Source organism: Triturus cristatus, chromosome 7, assembly GCF_964204655.1.
Source record: "Triturus cristatus chromosome 7, aTriCri1.1, whole genome shotgun sequence".
Taxonomy (NCBI): Eukaryota; Metazoa; Chordata; class Amphibia; order Caudata; family Salamandridae; genus Triturus; species Triturus cristatus.
The window spans coordinates 1,624,363,426-1,624,373,780 of record NC_140590.1 but is presented as its reverse complement, the minus strand read 5'-3'; the positions used below and the strand labels follow the sequence as shown (position 1 = coordinate 1,624,373,780).

At 42.2% G+C, this 10,355-nt stretch overlaps 1 protein-coding gene across 2 annotated transcripts in view; it reads right to left on the bottom strand.

The window, feature by feature from the left end:
- Positions 1 to 5,217: 5,217 nt before the first annotated feature.
- Positions 5,218 to 10,355, bottom strand: part of STK35 (serine/threonine kinase 35) — a 53,499-nt gene continuing 48,361 nt past the window's right edge. For both annotated transcript variants that reach the window (XM_085619586.1, XM_085619587.1), the window contains exon 3: positions 5,218 to 9,478. The gene's annotated coding sequence lies outside the window, so the exon portion shown is untranslated. The remainder of the gene's footprint in view (positions 9,479 to 10,355) is intronic.

Here is a 10,355-nt window from a genome sequence, read left to right as displayed (position 1 = left end):
TAAGCAGACCGCAGACATTTTATGCTATACGTACATATATGGTATATATTTAATATGTGCTCTGGAGTCCTCGCAGACAGGAATAATCTAATGCTAATGACTATTGAGGACGATACCCTGCGAAAATCTACCATGAGTCAAGTCCACTTTGGGAGCAATCTCAAGGCATGTACCCATCAGGCCAGCAGCAAGAAGCTATGTGACATACTGGAGGCTTCTTCCCAGAAGGATGCTCAAGCTGGTCAAAATGTCCTCCGCAACATATTTGATGAGCATCAAAGTTGCCTAATGCTGTGAAACCACCTCTCCAGTCAATCGCTGGCCAAATTAAACACCGCATTTTTCTCAGAATTAGCAAGTGTAAGTATTCACACATGAAGGTCATGTCAGGGCTGCAAGACACAAGCCTAGTTACAGCAGCCAAACGTCCAGTCTCACAGCTTGTGAAGCATATTCCATTCCTGCAACCAGGTGGCAGGAATACCAACATAATGGGAAAGATCAGGAACGAATATTAACAATCGTCATAAAAGTAACAATACTTTTTTTTAGCACATACACTGCAGATCAAAATACCTTAGTCAATATCAGGTCAAGTAATTTCCCTAAGGCACTGTGTAGTCTAAAAAAATATATAGGCAGTTGCCAGCAAGCCATGCCTGTAGACCTATACAACCAGATCAAGACATACAAGGGAGCAAAGAGGCAGAGTTGAATGCCTGGTATATTCCCAGTTAAGTAGACAACAGTGAAAGTCTCTCACTTAACTTAAAAACCCAAGGAAGTTTCATATTCCCAGGCGAGAACCAGGAATATCGATGTACATATGTAATCAACTACTCATTTAATAATCCCAGTTTCTTTTTTTTTTAAAGCCATAGAGGCAAAGCATAATAAAAGATATTGCTTCTTGAGCAGTTTGGTAGCTTCTAAAACATCCTGCCGCATAACTAACTGGTGGGGAGTACAATTCAACAGTACAAACTCACTGGAGGCCCACCATAGGACACTGGCACCCATTAACAAATCACTCCCAACAATCACCAAATTAACATCAGTAGCTCAAACTTCAGGCAACATCCCTGCCATTTTTGCAAAAATACAGTAACTAAACAAAAACTGAGCACTCCGATGCCTCGTGGTACCTTGCTGCTTAAGGTGACTGAACGATGCAGATGTTAGTGGTATGGGAAATAGGATGCAAAAAGGAAGCACATACTGAGGCAGATCTGACCTTCATGTTGATCCACCCCACCCCACCAGGGTGATCCACCCCACCCCACCCCACCAGGGTGATAAGTACATTTCACAGTCATCTAGTTCAGAAAAAGATAACAGAAGCCTAGTCTGAAAAACATACAGCCTACAATTCAGTAAGGTTTGTAAATTCCTTTAGAAGAAATTACTGAAAGTAAACGTTCCATGTAAGTTGCCCATCACATTCTGCCTCACTTTTCACAAAAAACTGCTTAAGCTTGATGTACAAGGTCATTTATTTATGTACAGCTCTTCTAGGTCTTACCATAGGATCTTTGTATTAGTGATATGCACTTTCCCCAAAATCTTGATTTTTCTTTAGCCATTCCATGGTAGAGGTCTTGGACTATAGCCCAGTAGTATGGTCGATTTTGACCGGGCTTCAGCTGCTGGACAGCCATCTCAATGTTTTCTACTAAACTGCGCTTGTATGGTTAGTAAATCCTTTTGTACACTAGGACTGCAAAATGTCCAGGTCAGGCATCTCATAGAAGCACAGGGGCTACTGGTAGATCCAGTTACCTGTGAGTAGATTCCCAATGTTTAGTCCAACATAGTAAATGAAACGCTTTTGTTTAGACAGCAACAGAAACTGAAGCAGCTCTTCATTAAACAGTTTATGATCCTTGGTCTAGGCCCCTGCAGATCCAAAGCAGACCTAAACTGTCATTATTCTACCACCATGCATGATAGCTTGTCTGAGGTACCTGTGGTGAGAAAGCAGCAACTGGTTTACAAGAAACATGTTCTGTATTGTAGCCAAACAACCCCACTTTGACCTCATTAGCACAGAGGACATTTTTCTCCATATGCAAATCTGTGTGGATTGATTAATTTTTGTTAAAATGGTTTGAGAACCTTTCCTAGTCCTGAGCAGCAACAATTCTTTCATGGGACAGTCAAAGTTCATTCATGGAGGAAAGATTTATTACCACAAACTTGAACTCTCAGACCAAACTTACTTACCATGGACACTAGGTGGGCCTGAAAAGCTTGCACAATGATTGGAGCATTGTTAGCATTAACCCAACTAATTAATTTTCAGGACAAGATTCTAAAATTGCGTGTTAGACTTGGTTACTTACCTTCAGAAGCGATATTGCTAGTAGATATATAACATTCCTACACTTGAAAATATTCAATAGGCTTTAGATTTGTTCAGAAAAGCTTTTCCCCCCAGCAGCAGTGCTCCAGCACGATTAGGTGGCATCATGCAGCTCTAGCCATGACATAACCAGAGACTAATAGGCAGCAATCTGTGCATGTCGTCACTGCCAGAAACATTCCATTCTCCACTGAAGCATAAAGATATTACCTGGAGCATCGAAAACCTAGACAATAACCACCTTTTAACACAGAGTACCATAGGATCTTATTTACACAGATTCATGAGGGGAGGGCAGTAAGGAATCTGTTGGAAGATAATCAACCAGAAACATGGATAATTTAAGTAACTTACTTTGGATGGATACATCTTGCAAATCCCTCACCTTAAGAATATATCCCAATGCAACACCATCCAGAAGGCAGGCAGTAGTGAGTAGTGCCACCTAACCAAAGAAACCATGCTGCACACCCCAGGCAAAGTAACAGTCACTAAGTACTGATCAGGACAAGGTATTCCACCCAAATCCCTAAAAAACAAAAAAAACAAAAAAAAAAAAACACACAACATCACATGCGCAACATGATTTACATCCCACTGAAAATAAAGAATGGACTGGGAAGAAATAAGTACTGCAAACCTTTGAGAAAAGAGGTCACCTACAGTGATCAAATCAAGGAGTCACGATCCCAGAGACACCTGAACAGCCAGAGCAGCCAGGTAGCCGTTGACCAACGTGTACCAACGGTCAGATAGTGCTATGCAAGAGTGAAACAAAGACATCAGAAATGCACAATTTGAAGTGATTCAAACCTGACACTACAGTACATTTTTTTGTGTGCCACTCATACATGTATTACGTATCAGGCTTTCTGGCAGTCATGGCATCTACAACGTAGTCAGAAACAAAAAGAGTTCTAGCTGGCACCTCTCATCAAATGTGCAGCTGCATCTTTTGGGGCAGACTGGGGTAAAGGTAGCAACCGTCCTGCAACAAGGTCCACGTTGCACAGGAGAAGTAAAGGCAGCCCATTAGTGAGTGCCAACAGACCGGTGTACCAGACTCCCTTTTCCCTCACCAGGAGCTCAGATCATGTAACAAGACTTTAGGCAGAAACAGACTCCTTGGTAACATGTACAACAGGACCAGGGACCAGCACAACCTAAAGACATTTCCGCCAAGTAACCATTCAAGAAAAGTGGGTGACCCGTTCGGGACAGTGATCTACAGATTGAAACCCCAAATATGGAGAAGACCGCCTGTCACTTTAATGTGTATTGCTCACTTGTGATCCTTCTATGACGAGACAGAAAATCCGTTCACAAGTTGAAGCTATGTGCCTCATGGGCTGCCATCAGGAAAACTTCCAGTGGCAGTATTCGATCAATCATGTGAATCATCTCTCAACATAGAATCCAGAGATCCATGCCACCGTGCCTCTTGGTGTAATGGATGTGGCTGTGATTGGTGGCGCTGGATACTGAAGAAAGAAATGCCTTAGTGTCAAACTGAACCATCCCGCACAAGTAGCACATTTATTTGCAGATGTTGCCATGACAAGGAGCAAAGATCCCATGCCTCATTTTGGCCAGAGGCACACACAAGTCCAGTGAGGCCACAGAGCAAGATCACTAGTTTACTTGTTGAAAAAATGACCCACCTCTAGAATGGATAGGCCCATACACCAGTGTATGCCTGCGTGGACCAACTAGGACACACCAGAGCCAAGAGGCTGCCTTGGTGTTTGAGTAATTGCCATCTGGCATGTGAAACCAACAGAATGCATCAGGAAATAAAGTTAAGCAGATGAAAGACCGCCAGAAGCAGGAGATTAATTTGAATGAGAAACCTAAACCTCTAGAATAACCATGATCCTAGGAAAGGCCTTCATTCAGGTCATGCTTGGCACCGCACTTATGAAGGTCAACCGCTGTTGAAATGAGGCTGGACTTTTGGGCGGGGATGGTAAAGCACATGAAGAGCCCGTATACAGGTGATCCTGGACTAAAATCAGGGACTCTGCCTCCACCAGTAAGTCATCCAAGTATTTTGCAAGTCAAGATAAAGGCCAGCACTGGAGTAAGAAGACAGTCTAAGATTATCTTTAGGGTGCTCATAAACCTCAAGGATGTGGAGGTGTGGTGGTTTTAGGAGGGAACTGGAGACAGAGTTGCCACACACTAGGGTAGTGGCCCAGAGTGTACTGCAGCCAACTTAAAGATCACACCTGGCCTGGTTTAAGGCCTAAACCTACGTCAGGTCAGCAGACTGAGCAGGAAATTTAGACTGGATCTTCAGCAGCTTTTGGGAGATCGTTCCATCTCGGGAGGCTTACCTCTTGGAGAAGGGAGTTAGAGTCTCCCTGCAGGCAATGTCCAAAAATAAATTTGCCCTTCGGTTGCCTGCAATTAAATCAGGGAACATGAATCTTAGGATTACTACAGTGTTTTAACCCTTGAAGCTTTCAAGAGGTATTTGATCCAACAGCTGTCCAATCAGATGAACAGTCTGAAGCACCAAGAGTGTGCCCTAGACTGCACTCATTAAATCAGTGATCAGCTGGGTGCCTATTAAACAGTGAGATGTCTTGCAGACAGGAGTCATAGCTGGAACCACCTGGCACAGCCTAGCATCCCTGGAGAGGAACTGGTGGGTAGAAGCCTTTCCAGAGTAGTGACAGTTCAGGAATCTTCAAGAAGATGAATTCATAGTTTAAATTGTTTACCTGTCAATTTGGTGGCTGGTTGCTATCACCAATCGAATACCAGAGGCTAAACGTGGATGTGGTTTGACCCAACACCCTCTCAACCCATCCATAGTAAAGCAAAGCAAAAAAACAAAAAGGCACAAGTTATTTGTGGATTGAATATGGCTTTTAAACCAATTTTATTATTCACACAAACTTTTTAATTTACAGTGTCTCGGCCATTCATACACATAAAGGTATCCACAGTGTTCAAGGAACTTAAATATGATCTGGAGCAAACTCCATTAACCAAGTACAAAAAAATAGCTCTATAAAGTTGTTCACACAAAGGTCCTATTACCAGCTTCTGTGCAAAAAGTGAAAAAACAAATACAGAGGAATCGACTAGAGTTTGAAAGGTCTTCCCTTGCAGGGTTTAAGTTGTTTCCTTGTCATGTTAAATTAAGCATATTCTGCCACCCTTCATGAACTCAGCCTTAAGTTATGGGGATGTGGGAGAAGGCATTCTTGAATAGATTGCAGGTGCTTTTTAATATATATATAAAAATAAAGTCTTCTGACCATGTGCTGATGTCTTTCAATAGATTTAATGCAAGCAGACTTGTAACAAACGGTTAACGCAGCACAGGAGCTAAACGATTGCCCTGAGCATTCTTAAGGTGCAATCACAGGTCTAAACATACCCAAAGCTCTTCTCACCCAAGAAAACCCGAAGCCAGCAGCTCTACCAAATGTCACATGCCAAAGTCTAGGTCTGAGGGGGATTAGCAAAAAAGCACCCTTCTTTATGGAAAGCACCACTACCCCAATCCTGTAAGCTGTTCATAAAGGTATTCTCATAGACAACTCTAGGTCACTTTTCCAGAGGTTCTAAATGTCACAAGAGGACTGCAATTCCATTCTCATGTGTAGAATAGTACCAGGGTCATGTATCAAAGGTCTTCGTTTGCACAAAACATTTTCCAAAGAAGCATCTGATCACTATTCTGTGCACCTTTCAAGTATCCTATACTATTCTGAGACAGTGATCAGTCAGGAGGGGGCACCAACACAGATGCCTAATCAGGAGGGGGCACATGTGCAAAAAAAAAAAAGGAATCCCACAAGTGACAAGTCTTTCTATAAAAATAGATGTGTAGCAGAAGTTCACTGTAAAGCTTGGATAACATAGGATGGCTAAAGCAGGCAGAAGCCAAACCACCTGGTGGTGCCAAAGCCTGCAACCGCTAAAACAGATCACTCAGTTCAAAGGGATAGTTAAATCAGAGGCAGTCTTGCTGAAGGAGTGCTTCTTTCAGCAGTCCTTTTTAATACATTTAAAAAAAAAAAGAAAACACTATTCCAGCAGATCCGATCTGGTCACAGTTGGCAATACAAATCAATGAGTGAAGAAAACAAATTGATGCTCAACCAAGGGCTCAGAAAACAGTGGCATAGAGAATAAAATGGAAAACTAAACAGAAATCGAGAGCAGCAGAACTCCCTAGATCTTGGCCTGCAGATAGTAAAATACGCACTTAAAACTAATCCTGGTCAACAACCCCAGAACAGTGGCAGTGTCAAAATCCTTAGAATTCGAAACAGGCTGGCACTCCTGAATGTACTGGCACTGCACCAGGACAAAAAGACATGTCCACTGTATCAATAGAGGGGGTTTATAAAACTTCAAGACCATTAAATAACACCGGAGACATGGTTTATGCACAATTAACCCAAAACTACAAGAATGCGGTACATCTGCACAACTCAACTCTAAACTGCACTAGTTATGGGATTGTGAAAATTATTAACATGCCATCAATTCTCTCATTCTCAGTTGAGCAGAGAAAAATCTATGGCTGCAGCAAACTCCTGCAAGTTCACATAAGGGCACATAATGTCCTTCGCAATGTCAACGAGCATGCAGCATAAGAGTAAGCAACTGGTCTCTCCAGAGGCCCAAAATCTCAACCACCAGTGGAAATTTGATTGCGATTAAGAACAAGGAAAATTAAAATTTTAGTGTCAGCGTCTTACAACTTTCCCAAGTTTTGCAAAACAACCCTCACTAAAACGCTTGAGACAGCAGCACAGGCAGATAACACAGGTAAGCAAAACCAGAAAGAGTGACCGTGCTGAAGAACAGCATTAAGAAAATTTGCAAAGACAACTAACACTAGACTGGTGCAGCACACTTTAAAAAGCAGCTGTGGCATGAGATAGGGAGCCCTAGTGACAAGTTTTAGGATACTGTAAGGTCGAAAGCTGGTGGCAAAAGCAAATTACTAGGAGGAGAGTTGTGTGACCAAACAGGTAGCGAGAGGGGCTCATAGAAGGCACATACATCGGAGGCAGAGCAGGTGCAAGAACTCTGCAAAGAAAAAATAATTTGGACAGTTTGGTTGAGAGAGAGAGAAAAAAAAATAGAACTGCATTGGAAGTCAAAGTATGTGTGGAGGAAGTTAAAGAGCAATCTTTCAAAAACCAAAAAAAAGTATCAACGGGCTACATGAACATTTATGGTGCTAATGCTGGAGGTGAACACAAACCAAATCTACCTTTCTACTGATGGCAGACCGCACCAGCTCTTGTTAAACAAAAGGGATCACCAATTGCAGAACTGAAAGATTAAGGCATATGCTAGACTCAGAGAACAGCTTTGTTTCAAGAGACCAGACTATCTGTCCCCCTTTAAGGCACTGAGGCTTTTACACAAACATTAGGACAAGACCAGGCAGGACTTCTCCCTGCAGTGCAGCAGCAAAGGCAATCTCAAAATAGTGAGCAGGCATAAGACTACCCACACCAGTTTCCATATGACGGCACTATCCAACCTGGGTTTCTTCAACAGACACTGATGCCTCGAGGTTAAGGGCATCTTTGAAAGCAGGTAAACTTAATGAAGGACTTGTTAAAAAATAAATGCATGCCCCAGAATTTCACAAAACCTTGTGGCACCACCATGGCAGACATTACGACACACCAAAGACACCTTCATCCACCCCAGACCTTTGAGGTACAGCAAAAGTGTTTGGAAAACCAATAAGATGGTGAAATGAGGAACAAGTGAGTCCATGCTAGTAGTCTCCGTTTTTTTTTGGGGGGGGGGACAAGCCAGGCTCCATCTAGATATGCTTCCACAGGAAATATGCAAGCAGGAGAGGTTTGCATATACACTCTAAGATCAGTTTCCAGTCTGCGGAGCTTTCAAAGGGTCCGGGGGCAGATCCACAGGCGAATCCAGCAGAATAGATTGGTATACAAACACAGAGAATGAGGGCACGGAAAGAAAAAACACAGCCTAAGCAGGAAGATTTACAGAAGGAGCGAGATGACTGTGGCATAAGGTGAAGATCATGGCGACACTACATGTACAAAAAGCTATCCCTTCAGCTTCAAGAACAGACCAGTCAGTGGTAACTGCCACTGATCAAGCCATGTGAGTGGGTGATAGATAGCTTCCTCCGTCCCATTGTTTAGTGTGAATCTGCAGTCACACTTTCTACCAAGACTATTTCCAACTAAATGGCAACTGCATATACTCAAGCAGGCAAATTTGTGGATGGTTGGCAACAATGACAACCCAAAGTCTTTAGGATGCTAAAACCATGGCAGCATGACACATTGCGATGTTCTCCAAGAGTCAAGTGACCTCTTACTCTCCTCTCCTCACTGACACTTGGAGAGCAGCAAATGCTGTCTCCCTAGACTCTGCAAATGAAGGGCGATAATGCAGACGCAAGTACTTTTACTACTTGGAGGTTCCCATGCACCCTATAAAGTGCTAGCAAGATCCCACTGAAGCAAGCAGACATGAATACAAACTAAGTGCAACCAGTAATGCACAAGGAGGAAAGCAACTCCTTAGTGGCCCATGGCATATATAGTGTAACATCAAGACCATGCTAAGGGGCAAGAAGTAATGTAGCCCCTACTACACAATAAGGTTTGCATAGAAAGGCATGCCAGGTCACTGCATTCTGCGTTTATGCATCTGGGAAGAGATGGACTAACATAGCAGCAGCACAAATGAGGCATCATTCATGGACTTCATGAATGAGGATTTGGGTGATGGGAGGTGTTTGGCAAAGAATTTCCAAGTGCAGAGGAAGGGAGCGATACATACTTTACACCACACAGCCTTGAACGTGATGAACAAACTCTTCCCATGAAGTACCATTAGTTATATTTAGAAAGTACAGTGTTGGTAAGATTGCAACCCCCCCAAACACATCCTGTGTTCTTCCAACTCTTCTACCCCCCATTCAGATTAATCATTGCATAGCATCATATCTGCTGAAGAGGCTCTCAAAACCAAAAGGGTTGAAAAATAATAAAGTCTTCAGATGTTAGCAATGCAGACAATTCACTCCCAGTTTCCAGCAGCCTGCCACTTCCTGCAATGAGAGTACAACCTGGTCCGCCAAACCTGGAAAATGAACATGAAATTGGTTAGCACACTGCAGAGTCAAAAATAGCCAATTCCCAAAATACAGCATCATAGCAGTAGTGACACTGACTCTCTCAGATCATGTTTTAAGCAGAAACATGGGGGGGGGGGGCGGAACGTAACAAGGAGTGTCGCAACTTATTACAAGTGCACATAAACAAAGCTGTTTATCAATACAAATGAAGGCTACTGAAAATCCCAGTGGCTTACTATGATGGTATACTACAGGTTGAGGGTAATGGGCAAACTTGGGGTCCCATTGTATGTGACCGACTGGAACAGCATGTACTTTAAAGTGGGTTAACTTAAAAAAAACCAAGGACTGCCCTTACAACAAGAACCACGGCATAAAGTATTTTCAAAGAAAAATGGTTCTTATTAACAATAGTTAATACAAGTGCAATAATGGCTGTACATAAGTGTTCTGTTCACAACATAAGTTATTGAAGAGTTGTCACTGCATGTATAAATCAATTATTCCTTACGTTCAATTCCAAAATCTTTATTGGATAAAGGTCCATAATGCATGCAATAAAAATCAATAAACTCAATTAAAAAAAGCGATTAAAAAAAGATATGAGAAATATAGTCCAGAATTATATGAAAATGTGGCATACTGCTTATGGCCATGTAGCAATCTCATAGGAATCTAACATTAATCAGGCTCATGCAATTAATTTTCCAGATGGCTATATCTTTTCCTTATTGCCACAGAAATAAAGAGAAATTCCAAAACACATTGTCACTGTATAAAGTTTACATACATAGTTAAAAGCATCTTTATAAAAGAATGTGTTCCTTAACAGCGGTAAAGAAAAACGCTTCCTAGCATCATGGTGAAATTTACAGAGCAGGA